The sequence below is a fragment of the Mesocricetus auratus genome, unplaced genomic scaffold (genome assembly GCF_017639785.1).
Source record: "Mesocricetus auratus isolate SY011 unplaced genomic scaffold, BCM_Maur_2.0 Super-Scaffold_100018, whole genome shotgun sequence".
Classification (NCBI taxonomy): Eukaryota; Metazoa; Chordata; class Mammalia; order Rodentia; family Cricetidae; genus Mesocricetus; species Mesocricetus auratus.
In genome coordinates, this window is record NW_024429199.1 from 49,492,395 (window position 1) to 49,514,135 (window position 21,741).

General features: G+C 47.2%; 1 long non-coding RNA gene across 1 annotated transcript; it reads right to left on the minus strand.

Annotated features, from left to right (window-relative positions):
• Positions 1-7,243: 7,243 nt before the first annotated feature.
• On the minus strand, positions 7,244-14,054 carry LOC121132922. Its single transcript, XR_005869635.1, has 2 exons — positions 13,916-14,054; positions 7,244-10,252 (listed from the first exon to the last, which is right to left on the minus strand). It is a non-coding gene; the product is annotated as an uncharacterized LOC121132922 (long non-coding RNA).
• Between the last annotated feature and the right edge of the window lie 7,687 nt (positions 14,055-21,741).

Consider the following 21,741-nt stretch of genomic DNA (forward strand, 5'->3'; position numbering starts at 1 on the left):
TGATAGACAAACAAGTCATACTGTCAGTAAAGTCCAAGATTTGTCTTCACGAGGACAAGAGTCCACTCTTGCCAAAGTAGAACTCTGTTATGCGTGACGGCATGAGTCCCTCATTATTTTTTTCCCAACATCTGTGTCCATTTCCACAGAACGTTACCAACTCTGCAAAGTATGTCCTGTTATATTTTCAGCTGCATAACGAGGTGGTAGTGACAGGAAATAAATCCCACGTGTCTAGGGTGCACAGCTCTCCATTTTAATGCATATCAGCCTGTGTAAGGCAAACAGTGCATTTGGGGTGGGGAGACCATGCTGCCTCCGCTAAAGGCCCCTCCAACCTTGAAAACACCTCTCTCCCACAGTTTCTACTCCAAGCCTTGTTCTAGGAAGACACACAGTCCTTTCCACCTGCAGAGTGTTCCATCTTGTATTTCTATTGGATGTAACATCTCATCTGACTTCTTTCTCATGCTGTAATGATTTTTAATCATTTGTACAGAGTAAACTGTACCCTTTCTGCCAGCTGCCTGGGTCCCAATGCTGTCTCTGCCTCCAAATAACACACTATATTAATTATGAAACTGTTGGCCATTTGCCATGATTTCTCATTGGCTAGCTCGGACTTAATTATTAACCCATAATTACTAATGTATATTTTTATGAGGTCTTCTCTTACTGAGGATGCGGCCTCATGCATCCTCTCTTCCAGGGATCACATGGCGACCCTCTACTCTAGACTACATTTCCCAGAATCCTCCTTGACTCCTAGTCCCACCTATATTACTTCTCTATTGGCCGACAGTGCTTTATTTATCAACCAGTCAGACAAACATATACACAGAAGGACTTCCCCCATCAGTACAGCAGTATGGTCCAATGTTCACATCTGAGTGTTACTTATCATCATTTTATTGCATGGTGAATGATGTTATTCCAACTACCAGGCTGTGAACAGCAGTCCATCAGTATGCTGTCTTCCCATAACCAGGGTTCCTGCACTGTTGATAATTGCACCAGAACCAGACTCTCGTATAATTCTGCACATGAAGGATGTGGTTACATAAATAAGCCCAGGCAGAAACATTTTTCCATGTGTCTTGTGCTTAAAAAGTGTCTAAAATGTGATGAATATCCAATAAACATTTGCAGAATTAATCAATCACTACATATAACACTTCCAGACAGTCAAACATAATTTAATCGCTTTTTTATTTTAGATTTAACAGGAAAATTCTTCAGCAAAATTTTCAAAATTCATTTGAGCCACTCATTGGTTGACTATGCAGTCTTTCCTTGTTTTGAAAATATCTTTTCATTCAGCAGCTATATCAGAGATAATTACAGATTCCAACTGACAGTCTCTACCCTTGAGAGCATAGCGTATAATTGGAGACGAGTACTCTTGAATGAACTATCAAGTGGCTTTAACTTAAACAATGTGGTTGCATCATGAATGACGTGTGACACATGCCGCTAATCAACCAGAACCACGCTGGGCGATTAGCCGCTCTGCTGTCACACAGGGCGACTGAATGGGGCATCCCTTGGTTGGAGTCCCCACAGCTGTGTTGTCCCAACACTACCAACTCTTCTCACTATCTCAAATGCTTCTAAAATAGAACCAGTTTGTGTGTAAACACTAATGCAATGTTGGGAGAGGTTTGGACAATGAGGCTGCCAAGACCCACATTAACATTCTGTTAGCGTAGAAGTGACTTACTTGCAAATTAGAATACTTCAGTTGAAAGGACTGGAAAGCAAAACTTATTAATTAAAATATAATGCACTTGTGGGATATGGAGAGCCTGTGAGCTTATAAATTGGGAGACCTCTGTGACACAGATGCCACAGGGCAATCACAGCAGAAGCACCTGGGCCTCATGCTATCTTTGGGTCTTTCTGCTGGAGAAGACAACCAGGACACCTACAGAAGGTGTCCCTCAGATCTCAGTTACAGCTCAGGTTCCTAGGAGGCCTGAGGGAAGGACCTCCAAGGGAGCTTAATTGACCTTGTAGTGATAGCCTGAATTTACCCGTTTACCAAGTACAGCAGAATTCTAAGTACTAAGAGAAATAGTCAGATGGCAAGTGACTATTAATAACCAACTCTTGACTAGGTAGATCTGCAATGGAGTGCTTGCCTTGCTTGCCTAGCCTACGTGAAGGCCAGAGTCATCTCCAGCACTTGTGGGCAGTAGTGGGGAGCTACTGTCCATGGAAATATGTACAATGTGAGTAACACACTCTGATGGCACAGAATGCAATGGACCCATGCTGACTGATACATGTAAACAACTTAATGAACAACTAGAAACCAAAATCTCTCCAGGAAGAAGGGGCTATACCTGCAAGACAGCCAACCTAAAACTTGTCTTTCTTGGTCACTTCAGACTATTTTGACAAGCTAAATAGTATCTCTGCCTTTTGCTTTTCATTCCATAGGCCTACTTCCAGAAGCTACACGCTCAAAGAAAAAATATTTTCCAGACAGAGAGAAACGACCTACCCCCAGTGGAGAGTCATATTCAAAACAACCAGTAGGGAAGACTAAGAAATTCACACAGGAAAACTGCTGGAAGGGTCCTATGGAAAACTGAATTGGACCTGTACTTTGGAACATCTGTCACCTGTAATATTTCAAACGCATCTGAATATACATTTCAGAAATGCAACTGAAACTGCCCAATAAAAATATTTTGAAAGCTATCACATTCCAAAACTGTCTCTATAAATCAACACATACTCCTGTCATCGTCTATGCATATGTTCTAAGTTAAAAGGAATTTTATGAGCTCTGAACATCTTTTATTCATTTTTTTAGTATCATAGTGCTAAGCTAGTGTGTTTTCCCTAGCAAGATCTTGCACAGTGTGAAGCAATATTAACATGAACAGAGAAAACAAACCCGAAATTTAAATTGGCATTGCAGGACATAGTAGCAAGTCATGTCAGGTTACCCCTATTTCATGAACTGCCAAGATTTAAGCAATGCTAGCTGTGAATAGCCATATTCTCATAACATTTAGAACGCAGAAATGCCTTTTGCCCTCTGAGAGGAAAAGATGGAAGTTCGTATCAACCAATGTATCCACAAGATATAAGTACAAATTTATCTGTGTGTCATTCAGAATTCCTAGATGTCATGGATGTACAGCCGGACCATCCAGATAGGATGAGGATCCTAAGCTAGATGATAACATATTATCTCTGCTGTACCCCATTATCTGAGTTGCCATAGTAAAGGTAACAGTGTTTCGAAGAACGCTGTGCCAAATTATCTTGTGATACGCCTTCTCTTGCAAACGAGGAATATGGGCCACGGGTGATGGGAAGAGGGAGGGACATGCAGCCGAGTGTGCGATCGAGAGAAAGGGAAAGCCCAGACTTTCAGCAAGGAACAAGGAGAAAGTACAACACTCAGCACATGAGTGGATGGTTTGGCTGCTGCCTAAAGAGGGCGCCAAAATTCCCTGCCGAGGATTCTATCACCGGCTCCGAGTTCCTTAACCCGTCCCAGCTGCAACTAAACGTTTTAACACAGAACTAGGACAACCTAAAACAAAACAAACAAAACAAAACAAAAAACAACAGAAAGGATGACCCACAAAGCCTGCACGGGGATGACGCAGATGTAGGGCATTATCTGGTGAGCTGTGCGACAGCAGCTGCAACCGTGCTTTCAAGAGGGGGGGTGACACTGAGAACAGAAAGTCATGCCCACGGTGATCCGTGAGCACGGGGAGCCCAGAGCACCCACAGGTAAAGGACTCGTCTCCTTCTGTCTCCCTATAGCCCTCTTCGTGCCAGCCAGGCCGATGTGCCCAGCGACCGGCCGACTTCCCAGCTGCACCTGCGTCACACAGGCCTTGTGCCCACTTGTCCCCGGCTTCTCTTGTAGAGACTAGGAGTGTCTTCTGTGGGGTTGCAGTGAGAAAAGAGGGGAGATCCTTTCCAGGCTATTTTTCTCGTCTCCCACTTTGAAACACTCCTGATCTCGGGTCAGTCTTGAGATCTTTAAAAACAAAACGGAGACAAACCTTCAGACACTTTCCAACTGGGCTCTCCCTGATGACAGCATCTGCTCTTGGTGACTGAAGCTTGACGGCCCCTACAAGTGTTCAAGGACACACTAGTAGAGAGAGAGAGACGGAGAAGAGAAAGGTGGGAGGAGATGGGGAAGGGCAGGAGGGTGAGGAGAGGGAGGAGAGAGGGAGACAGATCAGAAGCAAGGGCAGCTCTTGGATCTCAGCTTCCTGCAAACGCAGTTTAAGGCAGCGAATGCTTTTTCAGTTGCCACTGCTGTGCCATGGAGAGACAACCAGAGCTATCAAATACAATCATGTCCTCTGGAGCCGATGTCTGGGGTGAGGGACTCGGGCGCTGGTGAGACAGAAACACGATTATACCTCCTCTGAGAATTTCTTTAGAACAAAGGTCTAATTAAAAACATATATTGGGGGCTGGAGGATAAGAGCACTGCCTGCTCTCCCAGAGGACCTGAGTTCAATTCCCAGCAACCACATGGTGGCTCATAACCATCTGTAATGAGATTTGGTGCCCTCCTCTGGCCTGAGAGCACACAGACATATGCTGTATACATAATAAATAAATTAAATAAATAAATAAATGTTAAAAAAGAACATACATTAGATTTGGTGTCCAATAGTCCAATCGCATTTATCCATTTATGGATCCCTGGATGACAGAGCACCCCCTGCTCACTATCGAACAAGTATTCGATGAGAATCTCCTACAAAGGAAGCTCAAAAACTATCCTCTAGAAGGGAGTTGTACGTGCAGAGCTTAGAATCCCTGTCTTTATAAACAGCGCAAGTGGGAGTGTGGAATAGAAGAGAGAAAGCCTGCAGTTGACACCCCTGTAGAAGGGACCTCCCGGGGCTCCTGGGCTTCTGTACCATGTGACCCATAGCGAGGCGACTGTACTGGAACAGAGAGAGCTGGCGTACAACAGGGGTGTGGGAAAGCATCGTCGCCGGAGCACCCCGTGGAGCTCCTAGGACACCCCTCTGAGCAGATGTACCACCTCAATAACCAAGAGGCAAGCCTCTGCTCTGTTCCACTCAGTTTAGTGTGTTCTGGTGGCTCCAACAGCCTGAGGCCCGGGTGGTCTTCCAGGTGGGGGTCCCTCACCCCCACTGCTTGTTACTGGGCTTCCTTGGGGTCTGTCGTGGCCAGTCTCCTCAGTGACACTACTGGATCACTCTCACGTGGCTGTGGCTTCTCAGCTTTATCTTCGTGGCCATCTTCCTGCCTTATGTATTTTGAAGCCACTTTTAGATGTTCTAAACAGACCTTTACTAATTCGGAACCTAACTTTTATTTTTATATTGATAATCAGTACATCTTCTAAGGACATTCCCAGAAAAAAAATGTATGTCATAATACCATCTTTCTTATCTAGTAATGTTAGGAATGTCTTCCCTTTCGATGGTATCTTTCCTTACCTTTGACCTCTGAATATTTTCTTTTACTTTTTTCAATCTAGTCCACCATATTTTTGATGGATTAGTATAACATCATCCCCACTATATTTGGATTTAGACTCTCTCATCCTGTTGTTTTCCTTTACCCCTCTCAATTACTTTCCCTTTGCTAGCTTCATTATTTCTACATTAATCAAGTGTGCTCATTTTAATTACTATCATCCTTTACTGTCTTTTTTCCAAAGCATCACCCAAAGAGCAAGACACGCATTCCGAGTTTAATTCTGATTAATGTAAGCTGTCGCTGTTTCCAGGACCTTAGAACACTTCAGCATGGCGTCACGACCCATCCCCCCTTGTGTGCTAATCTGGACATGTTTTAACTCCGTCTTATTTTAGTGTCACCAGAACTGGACCAATCTTCATCAGCGGAATGTGACCCGGGTTTGCCTTGGGCGCCCCTCTATCTGGGTTCCCAGGATTATTTTCCTTCAGCCTGCTGAACATTCTGAATGGAACAACGAGGCGGAGGCTGGTACAGAAAAAAAAAATGTTGGTTTGCCTGAGAATTCTTCATCTCATCTTCGTGGTTGAAGAAAATAGTCTTCCGGTCAGTTACCTCCTCTCGACATTTACACGTTACACCGTGTCTTCTGACACATGAATGGTGTCTCTGCAGCCCCTGCAGTCCTCATCTCTGTCTCCCTCCACTCCCCTCCCCTCCCTCCTCTTTTCTCCCCCCTCCATGGGCGTGATCATTGTCAATGCCATCAATGCCATCATTGCCCTCATCAATTACCTAGCCTTATCATTGCCCATTTGTTTCTTTGGTTTTCTTAACAGTAGATTTGACTTGGATTCTCTAAGAGCTGGTTGGGTTACCTACCTTTTCACGGACTTACAAATCACGGAATTCTCTGGGGAAACATCTCAATGGTTCTGTCCCACCCCCATCCTCCACTGAGTTTCCCGACCTCTGAGTAGAAGAGCTATGTGGACAATCTCCAGCTCAGGACAGAGCCCAGCAGTACTCTCCTAGTCACCTGCAAGCTGAGATCCTTTTCATAATGGAAATCCTGCAGAACCCCATACTGCAACTGCCAAGCAACTCTGCTTCTGGGTCAATCCATTCACAAATGCTTACGGGGAAACCTTTATATGCCAAGCACTTTGAGAGGCCTTGAACACAAATCCCGGTGAGATAAATAAGGGCATTATTAAATGAGACAGATACAATGAATAAAAGGTACCTTGGAGGCCAGGAAGAGCTACACCAATAAAGGGAGAAAGGAACAAAGAGAGAAGCTGAGACTGTAGGGAAGAGGATGACAGGTCCCCTGGAAAGTGGCATTTTATAAAACCATGACAAAGAGAGGAAACTGGCCAGATGATTTCTCCAAGGGCCCACGGCCAAGTTTGGCTCATCCTGAGTCCTCAGACCAAGATACCCCCACAGTCCCGCTTGGAGACTCAGCAGCCACCACGAGATGGTTGTCAAGGCTGGAAGTTTTTACTGCAGTAACTCTAACGTGGGAAAGTGGAGAAAGTTGACACCAAGCGCTGAGGAACTCCAGACCATTTGGCTGAGAGTTCTAAGACAAAGAAGAATCAGGGCCATCTCCCAAGTCCTTCCTGCACCTTGTATCCCAACATAATTCTCACTGCTTGAACTGCTTCCAGAAGAAAAGCCATTAAACTGAAAATGCCCGTCGGAGTAGAGCATGGGCAAATGCTCTGCCAGCTACCCAGAAACACATGCCAGCATGCAGACACCCACTTATGACCTCTGCATTGGCTTCATTTTTATTTTTTATTTTTTGAAGAAGAAGAAAATAAAAAGCACACATATTAAGTTCTCATACTGTAATTCCTGGAAATCATTCTGGAGTCACAGAATTTTGACTGTTAAGAGCAAAAACAAACACGGAGAGATTTCCTGCAGTTCCGGGAGCATTGCCAGTGCATGGGGCTTCAATCTCCTCCTGCCAGAAATGCTACGTGGCAAGCAGAGTCCAGGCTCTGTGAGCAGGGACAAGGCCTTACTGACAGCTACAGCATGGCAGCTGGGAACCAGGCTCCAAGGTCAGGCAGCTGCTATCTGAGTGTAAAAACCAGCCTCTAAACACAGGGAGCAAGCCTCCACTGAGAACTGCAACAGGGGCAGCTGAAATCCAGACTCTGAGGTCAGGCAGCCTCCAAATATAGGGAACAGGTGTCTACTAAGAGGGCGTCAAGCAGGACAGTGTCAGGGTTCCTGTGGTGGAGAGAGGTAACAATGAGACCTAGGAGGTGGGGGAAATTAAAAACCAATCTAAAAGGTAGAGTTTCAATATGAATCAGGCCAACCCCAGGTGACCGTCAATGGTCCTGATGCTGACCTGTTTGCCAAAGGACAACCTGGGATTTCACACAGAGCCTGGCGTCTGCTTGCCACATAGCAGTTCTGGCAGGAGGAGATTGAAGCCCCATTCTGGGATGGAGACCATTCAGCAGGATTGTATTTAAAGGGAAATATTTTGGATTTTCGTTCATAAATCAAGGATAGTGCCACGGCTTCTGTTTACGGTGGGCTCCTAGGAGTTTCAGGCTGTTGTTAAAAGGAGTTTCCGAAACTGTCAGGACTAGTGTCTCACTAAAGCACCCCACCCATCGAAATCATCTCTGCCAGATAAGTATTTGGAACCTCCAGAGGCAGGTCACTGTCCACCACAACAAAGTGTGCATCCCATCTGCTGTATAAGTATTACAGATTTGGAACCTCCAGAGGCAGGTCACTGTCCTCCATAGCAAAGTGTGCATCCCATCTGCTGTATAAGTATTACAGATTTGGAACCTCCAGAGGCAGGTCACTGTCCACCACAACAAAGTGTGCATCCCATCTGCTGTATAAGTATTACAGATTTGGAACCTCCAGAGGCAGGTCACTGTCCACCACAACAAAGTGTGCACCCATCTGCTGTATAAGTATTACAGATTTGGAACCTCCAGAGGCAGGTCACTGTCCACCACAACAAAGTGTGCATCCCATCTGCTGTAGGCACGCATAGGATCCATGTGCGTCTCTAGAACAGAAACCTTTTAACTATTCATGGTTGGTCCTGGAGGTCAATGCTGAGTCACTTTGTCAAGGTTTGAAAGTTACCCAGAAGTTAGCCTTTACTCCCCTGCCCCCAGAAAATTTCTAACAATACTGACCGTCTTTACCAAACTCCTCCAAGGCTCCTGTAATCTACAACAAGAACATGGCACTGGCCATTGGCGTTGCCTTTTCCTTCAGTGTTTTCCAGAGTCTTTGTCAAGTAGAATTTTGTAAGATCTCGTATAATGGCTACCATCACAGCTCTGTTTCTGACTTGAGGGGCCAAGACAGGATGGCTGTGCAAAACGGGGGGCAGGCAAAGTGGAAAGAACTTGGTTTTATGTTGCAAATTAAAGTGTGAATGGGCATGTGCACCCCATTGACTCTATCTTTTTGTAGACTAGCTCCTAGACAGGCAGCCATGAAATAGGCATGACCAAATGAGGACACTACCCTTAAAGGGTGCAGGACATAAGGACCCAGGCATGCGTATCTTGGCAGACTAGAGCCATTCACCTGCCGGGAGGACATCCCTTCACGCTATAGTAGACTGGCCGTCTTCTACTCAGGCGCCTAGGCTGTAGGAATGTTGTTACATCCTTTGAGTGTAGATCCTCATGCCATGCCACCTTGCATGGTTCCAGTCTGGCAGAGCCCCCTCTTCCAGTCACCCCATTTAATTCTTGGAACAAGTGAAGCAGCAGGGACTTCTGTTTCCCAGGGTTTATAGAGGAGGACCAGGCTTTCAGAATCCAGCCCTGGGGTGCATTCAAGCCGGTGTGACCCTGAGCATTGAGAAGCAAGTCTGGACTATTAGAAGGCATACTGTCATGGTCCCCGAAGCCCTATGGAACTAAAGTTTGGGTGCTTGGTTGTTTTGGTGGCATTTCTGGTTCTTCCTCACAGTGCGGTCAGAGTATTAGGCTCCAGATGGGTAGCTAAAGGGAAGCCGGTCAGTGACGATCAGTTCTACATGTGAGCAGCTGATACAGAGCACGGCTCCACAGATCTGGAAGCTCAGCGTCAAAGCAAGGGGCAGCTGACTGGCTTCTTCCAAGAATCCCTTTTCTAGCTTCCAGACCCCCCTTTCCTCCTAGAAGTTTCCTGACGCTCTCTTCCCTCTTTGTGATGCTTGTGGGCCTCATCCTCTTCTTAGAGACAAAGGAACCTATAAGTTTATGGTTTCACGTGGTCACCATATGGTGTCCTTACCTCTAAGGATTTCATTTCCAAGTACAGTCTAGGTCTTCAATGAATGAATTTAGCACTAGCAATTGACTCCATATAGAAAAGCTGGATGACCCATCTTCACTCTCTGACCCAGGAGGCCCACTGTGAAGGTCCAGAAGTCCTGCCCTGCTGAAGCAACAACCTGGGTGGGGCTTGCAATCCTTCCATGACCCTTCCCTTGGCTGTTTCCTGTCTGTCCATCATTTCTCCTGGAAACTCTACTCCACTGATATGTCTACCTTTTTTGAGTCGCATTCTCTTCTCTCCGGATGCCCAATATCCCCACTCCACACATCCTAAATGCCATGGTGAGTTACTTTCAACACCTTGATTGACTGCAGTCTCCACTTGGCAAGTCTTGTGCTGAATTTGATTAAAACGTACGTTTCCATGTGGATCCTCCCAGACTCCTGAGAACGCCGGGGTTAAAGTTCCAAGCAGTTACCTTGGCATTTGGCGTGAGGTGGTTAAAATGGATCTAAAGACCAGGCTGAGACGTCTGCAATGGGGAACACAAGGAAAACTTGATAGAACTCCCGAGTGTGAAGGTGGGAAGAAGACAAGAACGGAGCCCCTCTATCAAAGGACCAGTTAAAAACGGTGGGCAAGATTCACCTTCAGCAACGGGGCGTTGGTGGTGCATGCCTTTAATCCCAGCACTCGGGAGGCAGAGGCGGGCGGATCTCTGTGAGTTCGAGGCCAGCCTGGTCTACAAGAGTGAGTTCCAGGACAGCCTCCAAAGCCACAGAGCAAACCCTGTCTCAAAAAACAACACACACACACACACACACACACACACACACACACACACAAGATTCACCTTCAGCAAATGACAGAGAGGAAAGACGATGTCCAGGTCCACAAAGTGAAAAGAAGGAAGGAAGGAAGGAAGGAAGGAAGGAAGGAAGGAAGGAAGAAAGGGAGGGAGGGAGAGCCAAGAAGAAGGAGGAATGGGCTAAGGTGCTTCCCCAGTGAGTAATTGGGAGAAGACACCAATTGTGCCCATTGTTTTATCTATCGCAAAGAGGAAATGGAAATTTCCAGACGGTTCTTCTCAAATTTTAACCAGTATGTCAATGTCTAGAACGAGGTAGCATTTGGATTGATAAGCACCTTGACCTTTTCCTCCTTAACAAGCTTCTAGATGGTCCCAATGGCCCCACAGCAGCCATAGAGGAGTGGGAACAGTGTTGCAGGAGGCAGTGTTTCTGGGGGAATAGAGGCGTCTTGGGTTCCCAGAAGGTAGTGAGGAGGAAGTGGACAGCGAGGCGACAGGGACAGCCACGAAAGTCCTAGTTCTCACATTAACGGGGCGGAAGTAGAAGGCATCGAAAATTTAAAAGTCTTATTTCAGTTGACACCTTTGGTTTCTGATGAATTTGAATGGACAAGTCTTGAAAAAAAAGGTTTGGTTTTTTTTTTTGCCAACAGTCATTGGCAAGGGGAATACCTTGACTATGGTTATGGTATGAGATCTCGGGGTGGCAAACCCTTAGCGCTCCCCACTGGGACTAGGCATCATTTTCCAGGTCTCATGAAGACTGTGCTTGGAGGCCCCTGACAGAAAGAGCCAGGCACATTCTCCTCTTGCTAAGTCAGCCCTGGGCAGGGACAACGTGGCAACCCTCTCCAAGGACCCAGCCCAGGAAAGGGAGAGCAGGGGAAATGGAAAGAGGGAGCTGGTGTTTTGTTGCAAAGCCAGTTGAGAGAAGGCAAATTACCAGCAATTTTGTCTGGCCAAATTATACTTTTGAGCTCAGGTCTGTACTTTATATTTTAAAAGCTTAAATTAGTTTATAATCTCCTGAAATCTCATCTTGCCATTTGTTTTTAATAGCATGTCTACTACCTTTAAAAACATTTCTCCGCTTTCGATTGAGAAGTAGTATTCACTTAAGGCCAACGGCTGGACTGTTCTATGCCACTCATTAAAAATTTTTACTAGTTTTTTTTGAGAATTTCATATAATATATTTTGATAATATTCACTCCCCAATTTTCCCTAGATCCCTCTCCCTTTATGCCCATCCAAATTTGTATCTTTCTTTATCTTTAAACTCTCACCAAGATCAGTTTGTGCTGCCCAAATATTCTTGGATGTGTGATCTTCCACTGGAGTGTGGTTGACGTACCAGGGGCCACGATTTATGTATCTCCTCTATTATGATGCCTATCCGTGAGAGGACTTAACCCCTTCATGCCCTGTTGAGACAGGAACGACTTCCCAAGTACCATGTCATACGGAGCTGCTAGTTCCAATAATGACCTTGAACTTCTAATGCCGCTGCTTCCACCTCTCAAGTGCCGGGATGACATGGATGTGCCACCATTGCCATCCACGCACTGCTAAGGATGAAACCCAGGGCTTCGTGCATGCCAGGCAAGCCCTCTACAGACTGGCTGCAACCCCAGCCCAGTGAGGTCAATTGTAATAGCAGAGGAGGAAGCCGGGTCTCTGCTAAGCTCAGCAGATTATTGAGTAACACAACAGCCAAGCCCAGTCGGTCTGGTGTTAACTGTAAGGGCTGAGGCAAACTGACTTCACAGAGGAGGGATATTCAGTCCTCCGTTTTGAAGGTTGAGCCCCAGCTTGGTTAGCCTTAGGCTCTGGACTCTGGTGAGGGGCCCGTGGTAGATGACATCCTATTAGTGGGCATGTTCCAGGGAAGCGACCATGTCTCAAATCAGGAAGGTAGAAAAAACGACCCATGGATTGGGTTTACTTTCGCAGTTGCTTACTTATTCTTGCTAGAACTCAGGATTCCCTTTTCAAGGCAATGCCCCTAATAAACCAAAGACCTTTCAGTAAGGTCCACATCAGCTCTTTCTTATGGTACATATAAGTAAGAATTGTGTTTAGAACTGTTCTCCCCAAAGATGGAGTGAGTAACTGAAGACCATCTGTGGGTTAACTAGCTCCTCCCTAGTACCCGTTTTACTCTCCAGTTGCAGAGCATCTCCTCTTGGAATCTTACGAGGAGAACCTCTTAGGGTTCAGTTGGCAAAATATTTGCCACAAGACCATGAGGACCTGAGTTCAGATCCCAGTATTCATGCAAATCTGAGTGTGCCAGAACATACCCATAATCCCAGCCCTAGGCAGGAAATACAGCAGGGTCACTAGAGCTGACTGCTGGACAGCTGACTGCTGGGTCGCCGAGCACCAATGAGAGACTGTCTCAGAAAGTGAGGTGGAGAACAGTTGCAGAAGGCACCTCATTGCTTCTAACCTCCACGCATATGCACAGACAAGCATGCACACACAGAGATCTACAAACACACGCACACACACATGCACACACACACACACACACACACACACACACACACACGCACACACACACACACGCACACACACACGCAGATGCACCAAACCCAATCCTGGAAGTTGTGGCGTTTGCCTCATGCACTCCATGGAAGTAAAATTGGGAAACTTCAAACATCATGTATACCGATATCCCTTGTCTCAGCACGGAAGAGCTACAGGCTGAGCTGAAGGCTACCAACATCCCTTCCCTCCTACTCAGTCCAGACTTGGATGAGCGGTAACTCCTCTGGATCGTGGCAAATCACCACACAATGAACAATACCCAGGATTCACGATTCCCCAGCTAGTTCTGCTTGCCCTCCTCCCTCCGCTACTACCCCCAATGCTTTAATTCGAATTCTGCTTGATGTCTAGCCTGCCGGGGGCTGTGCCCTTCCTCTCTGTTCACTCCCTGTTGTGTTTCTGGAGCAGGTAATTAGCTCCTCTCCCCTATTCTGTGACTGTCTTAAGGATGAATGGCCCTGTGGGTCAACTCTACCCGTGGGTTCCACGTGCGAAGCTTTGTTTAACAGGAATGTTTACCAAGAATCAGTATCACTGCAGTAGGAAAGCTGAACGTTCACTGGGTCTCATGCCTCATCCTTCCTCTTGCTAGCTACTAAATTTTTTTTTCTTAGCAAATTCCTCCTAGCATGCAAATGGTCCCTGGAGACAACGAACCCTTGCCTATGTGGCCCAGACTCTCCTTGAGACTCATCCCTCCATATGGTTCTGTAAAGGCTACCTGGGGGGCGGGGTTCATGTTTTCAAACTTAATAGTGCTGGGACATTACCCAGCAGAAATTCTCCAAGCTAAGGACAAGGCACTGACACCCTCCCTACATCTGGCACCTACCTGTGAGTCCAGTCCAGTTGAGTCTTTCCAGATCTCCCTGGGACACTGGAGATGGAGAACTGCAGAAACTGGTTTCAACCCAGCTGCTGAAGACTGGCCGGCCCTACTCTTAACTCCCTTCTGCTGTGTTTCTATTTCCGTCTTTCACCTGCGGGCAAAATGAATGATCGCATGGAGCCTTGAGGGTGTGCCTTGTGCTTGCCAAAGATACACAGGCCGCACAGTGACTGTCTCACAGCTCAGCTGTTGACCACCACCCGATACCATCATTTGTCTTCCAAGCCCACACTAGCCTTTCCAGAACGGCCTAGCAACCCATGCCATCAGTGACCGGGAGACCTAAAGTGGAAACCCCTCTAATGTAGCTAGGAGATTATGGAATCATGCCACTTGGAGGCCTGGGCGGGGGTGGAAGGGAGGACACTCGACCTCTGACCCGTCTCTTGGGAATGCCAGAGACTACCTCGGAGTACTAGGAAGTTGCTAAGGGATGAGGTAAGCTTAGGGTGGAGTGGAGGGCTAGACACTTCACCTGGCTACGGACGCACAGCTGACTCTCAGGCGGGTCTCAGGAACTCTGTGGTCTGTGAAGGAGGCTCTAGACCTGTTCCTGAGGATGCGGTGGCGACTAAGAGAACCCGGGACTTGCCTATTGGCTCATCCGCTCTAGATGCTGCGGTGCTGGGCACAGCTTGCTCCGCCAGCAGACCCTGCTCAGCCCTCGGAGGAGGACAGGGCCCCCACTGTCGCTCCATGGCGGATCCTGACAGTGCTCTGCAAGTCACCAGAGCCAGCTTCTTTCCCACGGTCCCTTTTCCTGCTGGACTCCCACCAAACGCAGTCCCCTCTAGGCTTGGGGGGCAGCAACACCTCCATCAGCACTGTCAGTCAATGGTCTCTTCATCTTGACTGGGAAATTGGCTGCAATCAGCATCGAATAGGCCAAGACTGTGTGCTGAAGGGTAGCCTGGAGTGCAGAGACTCTGTCTCAGATAACAACCAAAAGATCTCACTCTTGTGTCTTTGTCTCAGATGCCTCAGGCCACGCCACCCCTCTTCCTGAACTTTCTGCCACCTGGGCCCTTCAAGCTCTTTCCCCATCTTTGAATGATTCCTCGCTAATAATTGGGACAGTATTTCCCTACTCGGATAACCAGTGACAGCTTGGTCTCCAAGCTGGACTGTCACTGGCTGAGCAGCCACAGGTCACACGGTCTCTGGGTCTGGGACACGGTCTTTAGTTCTGGACCTGTGGCACACAGAGAGTCCCCCTTCCCTTTGGTCACTTACTGCAATGATAGACATTTGACCCAGTGGCCTGTGATGTCTCCTCTAGAGGAGGAGTCACGTCTAATATCTTCCCCCAGATACCAGATCCAGTAAGTTCCAAGACCAGGCAAACCGCTTTGACTTAAAGGCCATCGGTGAGATGATGCTGTCCAGGAGACACCCTTGGCTCTCTGTGTCACAGGTAGGCAGTTTTCCATGTGAGTGATGCTGGGTCTCTACTAAGGCTTGTATTATGGAGTCAACATCACAGAGAATCTGGCAAGGGCATAATTTAGAATAAGCCCTGACTTTCAGAAAGGAGATTTGAATGACAAGAGGCAAGTCCCTTATTGATGGGTGGCCCCCAGGTGTTAAAGTGGGAAACTCTCTTCAGTGAACATGGTCACAAGCTCCCCTCATAGGACTTCTGCTCCCCAGGGGGACATATTTTATTTTTATGAGGCAGGAATGAAAAGGATTCTGTGTTGTGGAGACTCCCACAGCCGTATTGCCCCAAATAAACACACAGATGCTGTATTAGTTACAAAACTGTTGGCTTCTCATTGGCTAGCTCTGTCTAATTATTAACCCATCTCTATTAATCTAAGTATGTCCACGTGGTCTTATCTTACCAGAGAAGGATCCGGACCTGTTACTCCTTTGGTGGCCTACATGGCAACTGTTGTGGCGGGCCCTCTCTGCCTACCTTCCCCAGAATTCTCCTGGTTTCCTAGTCCCGCCTGTCTCCCTGCCTCTATTGGCCACCGTGTTTTATTCATCAACCAATGAGAGAAGCATATATACAGAACAGTTTTCCCCATCAATTCTGTGTCCACCCATTAGTTCAGGGGTGGGCTTGGGAAGCATCCCATCAGCACACCACATGATTGCTCTGGTGGCAGAGAGTCTAGATCTGCCTACATGATGAGCCTTGCCTTATTCTAACTAAGCAGAAACAGATACATTTTTTAAAAAAGTTTCCATATTTGTGCTTCAGCATGGTACATACGGCCCCTCCCCAAAAAATAATAAAGGCAGAGCGTGTTTTACCACTGGGGACAAAGATGAGGATGGAGGAGTGAGTTGTAACACGCTGACCAAGGTTCCTGGTTCCTGAGCTTCTGCGAAGGCAGACAGGGCGGCAGCTAAGGGTATAACACCACTTCTGCGGCCTGTCAGCTCCTCTCAGTGAGCTCCTTCTGTTTTATGGCTCTGGTTTCAGAGTTCCCCCAGTCAGCAGAGTGCATGTTACATGACTCTCTGCAGTGGGGTTGGGTTCACTGACATGCCGGAAGCCAAAGCCAAGGTCGGGTATCCGAGCTAGTCCCTCTGCTAATTACATGGCGCCTGCCCTGGCATGCACTGGGTTTCTCTGCATTCCCCCTGGCTTTCTATGTTTTCCAAATGTGGAGACCAAGTGTGGTGGCAGCCTCTTCAGACACTCTCAGAGAGTTGCATGAAACTCCGATATGACCGCCAACTGGATGGAAGACATATGGAATTTGGTCAAGTTTATTGCTTCTCCTGACATGCGCCAACATGCGTCTGGGGTGGCTGTCTTCAGGCAATGCTGTTCACATGCCACTGAGCATAGCTGACTATCCCTTTTCTTCGTCACTAGAAGTCCAAAGCGCTTTCCATTGCGCCACAGAGCCACATAGCATCTCTCCCTTTATAATCAGTTGTTGCCAAGGCAATTGCTGAACAATGACTCGTTTGCTCCATTCACAAGCCCTCGTTGCAAAGGCTGGGGAGTCACTCTAAAGGTAGGGCTTTCACTTCCTTCTCCCCTCTGAAGATGCCCAAATATCTTTCCAGACAGATGGGGAAGTCCTGTGTAAATGTCAATGAAGCACTGCTGGCCAATAGGGAAGCAAGATAGGTGGGACTAGGAGTCTAGGAGGACTCTGGGAAGGAGAAACACAGAGAGTCATGATGTAGCTGCCATAGGGGTAAGAAGTCTGGACCCTTTCTCCGGTAAGAGAAATACTTAGATTAACAATTATGGAGTAAGTACTTAAGTCAGAGATAACCAGTAAGAAACCAAGCAAACAGCCAACAGCTTCATAATTAATACAGTGTCTTGTGTTTTATTTGGGGACTACAATGCGGCAGAGCCCAGGAGACTGGTGGGGAAAAAATAAAGCAGCTGGCAAGGAAAAGGCTTCACTCAACACCAGACAAAGCCTATGTGTGGGCTGTGGACCGGTGTCTACCCTCTACTGAGGTTCACCACATCAGAGCAAGAAGACATAGGCAACGGAAGTGAACTAGAAACCTCCACAGTCTGTATTAGTTATTTGTCTTGTTGGTGCACCTAAATACATGAAAAATCAATGTAAGGAAGATGTTATTGGGCTTTCTCAGCTAGGAGATGGGGTAGTCCACAGGGAAGGGATGACTGTGGGAGCAGGAGGCATCTGGTCACATTAAGTGGAGAGGGATTAATGTTGGCATTCAGTGTGCTTTCTCATTTCTACTGTCTGGAACCCCCAGCTTGTGGAATGGTGCCCCACACTTAGTGTGGGTCCTCCTTATTCAATTAACCTAATCTAGAGCGAGCGTTCCCTCACAAACAGGCCAGGAGATCTGGTTTCATGGCTAGTGATTCTAATGCCATTAAACTGACCATCAGGAGCAACCATCGCACCATCTCTTTCTCTCCCGCGGAAGTTCATGGGATTTTTCTTACACAAAGAGCATGTGTTTCTGCATGAGCCGTTCCTTTCATACACCTTTAATCCGGATCTTAACACAGCAAGAATTCTGGTCTTTGCGCAAGCTTGATGGAGAACTTCCCGCCCGAGTGCCTCACTGGGGCACTGGTGCTCAGGCAGCTCTTGCATTGTTACTCATCACGGCCCACCACGGCAATGTTGCTGGGGATGTTTGCACCATTACCTTGGTGCATATCACACCGCTGTATGGCACCTGTAGCACGCTGTCACAGGTTGGTGGCACACAGGCACAGGGTTCCCTTGGGACCCTCTTTTAGAAAGGCAAGAACACAAGGTTAAGTAAGTGATAGCATCCTGCCTATGGAAGGAGGGCCCTGAAAATGGAGCCTCCTCCTCGTCCCCGTCGTAGGTCTCTGCTAGCCTGTGCAACCTTCATCAGTGGCCTGCCTGTCTTTCACCTGTACTTAGAAGGACAACTCTACACACAGATACCGGCAAGCTGAGTCCCTTTGCCCCCTGAAGAGTGTAGACTCACTGGCTTTCATTTCAGGGAGTGCTGATCTTAGAGAATATGTAAAAGCAGCGCAGCCTTGAAATTGCTATGCAAAAGAATCGTACAGAAGATGAAGTTCACTTGTAGAAAACTGAACGGAAAAATGAAAACCTACATTGGAGGTCTGCACTGTTCGTAGGATTCATTTTAGTGATGACCTTTTTCTCCATTCTGAAGATAAAATAATAATTCATAAGAACAAACACATTGTGCTTGTTGCTTGTTCTTATCACTGTATTTAGAAACACTGGTGATTTATCCTTATGAAAATGTGAATAGATAGCTTCAATAGTGTTGTATGTATGTATTAGTTTCAGCTTGCTACAGCTCACTCTTACTGCTCCCTTTGTGAAACAAGTAGAAATACTCATCTTTTTATGCAAGAAATTAATAGAGAAATGAGAATTCCAATGGCCTTTTCAGTCTCAAATTATTGGCAATCACATTTGTTTTTATGAAAGCCTTCTGTACATGATTTGTCCAGAATAGTCCAGGGAAGAAGTATTTGGAGAGTAGGTCACAGGTCCTAGTTTAACCCTGAAAAACCATTTTAGGCACCAAAGAAGTGATTGCACTTATTAGTCCTTAGTTTTAATAACTAGGACATATAAATACCTCCTGCCTATTAGTTTGGAATTCCACACTCCTGGGGAAAGGCTTACCAATAGCTCCCTTCTCTTTGACTACCGCCATTTGTCTTTCTACATGACAAGACATTATATGACTTCACTCTCAGGTGTGGGACAGAAAGCTGTCATGTCTGTTAAATTGCACGGATCAGCTAATAAATTCTGAGTGGGTGTTTTCTTGTAATGTGTGTACACATGTATGAACTCATATTTGGAATAGGCAAGGAAGCAATTCGTATCAGCAACCGTCATCATTCCTTGTCCAGAAATACGTGGGCCCGCCAATGAATGTTTCACGGACTCTCCGTGTCATTCTAAAACACAGAATGCTTGTACTGAAAAATTCAACTCAGACCAGTGATTTAAAAACCATCTACAGATGTCACTGAAACCATGGTCATCACAAAGAAAGCAACACGTTTGCTGTCAAAAGCAAACAGAAGCATCTTGTTTGCTTCCAGGCAAGAAGTACAGTCTGACATAGCAGAATGAAGAGGGTTTGCTCGCGTCACGGAATGATGGCATTTGTGTGAAAAGGGGGAGTGAGGAGTGGAAGGGCTGGCTGTCTGACCATGATAAGTGGGGGAATCCATGGATGGGCTCTGTCTGCGACTTTGCTTTCATACCTTGTGCTGAGACTGTGTGTGTTGCTGTGAAGATTATTTCCCTCCTGAGGTTGTTATACTGAGAGTGGTCTCCCTCACCTGATGAGTATAAATGTGAAAGTGTCTTCCTGTGTTCTTCTGCTCTCTTGGACAGAAATCTTGGAATGGGTAAGAGGCAGCTTCCTCAGTACTGGTGAACCTGAGTTCTGGCAGCCCAGAGGCTGGGCTTTCCCACCGCACGCTTGCAGCTCTAAGCTTTGAGAACTAGAAGCCAATGGCTCCAGCATTTCAAGCAGAAGGCTCGAGTCTCTAGGTGCTGAAGGCAGAGTCTTGTTGCTCTGGGGGCTGAAGGCAGAGGCCCGCTGCTCAGGGTTAGAACACAGATGCCCATCAACCAGAGTGACAGCCCCTGAGTCTAACGTTCATGGCATCACCTCTGTGAGCCTTGGCGGCTTCCTCGGACTTTTCTAGTGGCGCGGGCTTGGCAGCTCTCCCAGCCCAGGTCCCACCTCTGACTCTTCCCTCCTCTCATCTTCTGCAGCCTCAGTTTCCCTCTTTAGCTTCCCTCCTTAGCTACTCGCAGTTTCTCTCCTCAGGGGCTCCCTGGGACTCTTAGCTGTTTCCTGGTACGATAGCTCTGAGCTTTGGGTTCCAAGGACCCGCAGACTGAACTCTTCAGCAGTCTTCTTCCCTTGCTGCTACTGAAGCTGGAAATCACAGGTTTTTTCCTGCCTCTTGTACGACTAGCTCAGCCCACTCTGCCCATTGGAAAATGGTCCTGATGTTGTGGCACAGTACAATACGTACACACAGGGAAAAGTCTCCCAAACCAACTGGAAGAGTGGCACAAGCCTGCTTTGGTAGCCTGAAGGTGATGCGACTCACTGTTCCCTGATTATAATGTAAAAGTCCCAGTTACATCAACTACGAGCCTCACGTAAATGCCGATCGTGGGTCTTTTTGTCGAGTCACTGGGCAGATGTCCCTTTCCATCAGTACCAGTGAGGAGAGCTGTAGGGTGAGCGGCCATCTAGAGTCACCAGGCGATGGCTGAAGCAGCTGTGGCTGGAGCAGGGCAGTCCGGAGGAGAAGTCTACGCGTCGAGCAGCTGAGCAGTGTATAGTGTCCTACGACTATAGTTCCCCCAGTGTCTACGAAGCATTCACCACAGCCAAGAGGACATGGTGACGGTACCACCAGTCATCCAGAGGGTCTTCTGGATCAATAGCCTCCATCTCAGGGCTACAAGTTGACAATCAGGAGGTCAAGTTGGCTTAGCCCCCAACAGTTCAGCTTCTTTGAAAAATAAACCATGTTCACAGTAGTGACCTACTGTAGAGTAATGATCCAAACAGTTTTTTCTAAGTGTAATCCAAACACCCTCATGTAGAGTTGAGTCATTTCATATCAAAGGGAAGAGTGTAGGCCTCTGAACTTCAGTCTCTCTTAGCAAATCAAGGAAGGAAAAGAAACAAGCCTTCACCGTGGCGTGTTTTGCACTTCCAGCCTGCACAGGTACGCAAGGACTCAGAGTCCCATCAGAACACTGATACTGCCAAGGCATCCATGACGCAACCCCAGAGCAACCCTGTCCAGAAACGAATGACCAGGGATTATTGGTTATGGTCCCAGGAGGGAGCCCTCCCGGTGATAGGCGGAGCCCTAGACCCTACAAACTACGAAGGCTGAGAACAGAAGGCTATGAGACCGTGGAACATACCCTGGGAACTGGTGTGTGGACACTGGGGAAGCCGCAATGGCTACCTGTGCGTTGGAGGACTCAAAGGGATATTGTCATCCTCTTTTTGGAGAAGGGGACTGAAAGACTCAGGGCACAGGGTCACAACAGTGAGCCACAGGACACATGACCCTGACATCCGGGAGGGCGAGATTAGTTCTGTGTGTCACCACACCACACCCCACGCTCCCACGGAGAGTCAGGAACTGAGGTGGCATTCTGCATGATACTGTCCCAGGGGTGAATGGAAAAGTCAAGGTATTTCGCATCCTTTGCAGTCAGAGATTTTTCTGATGTCCCCAGGAGCTGTCCCTCTGCCCTGGGCCTCATTTACCTTCATGATCATACAGTCTC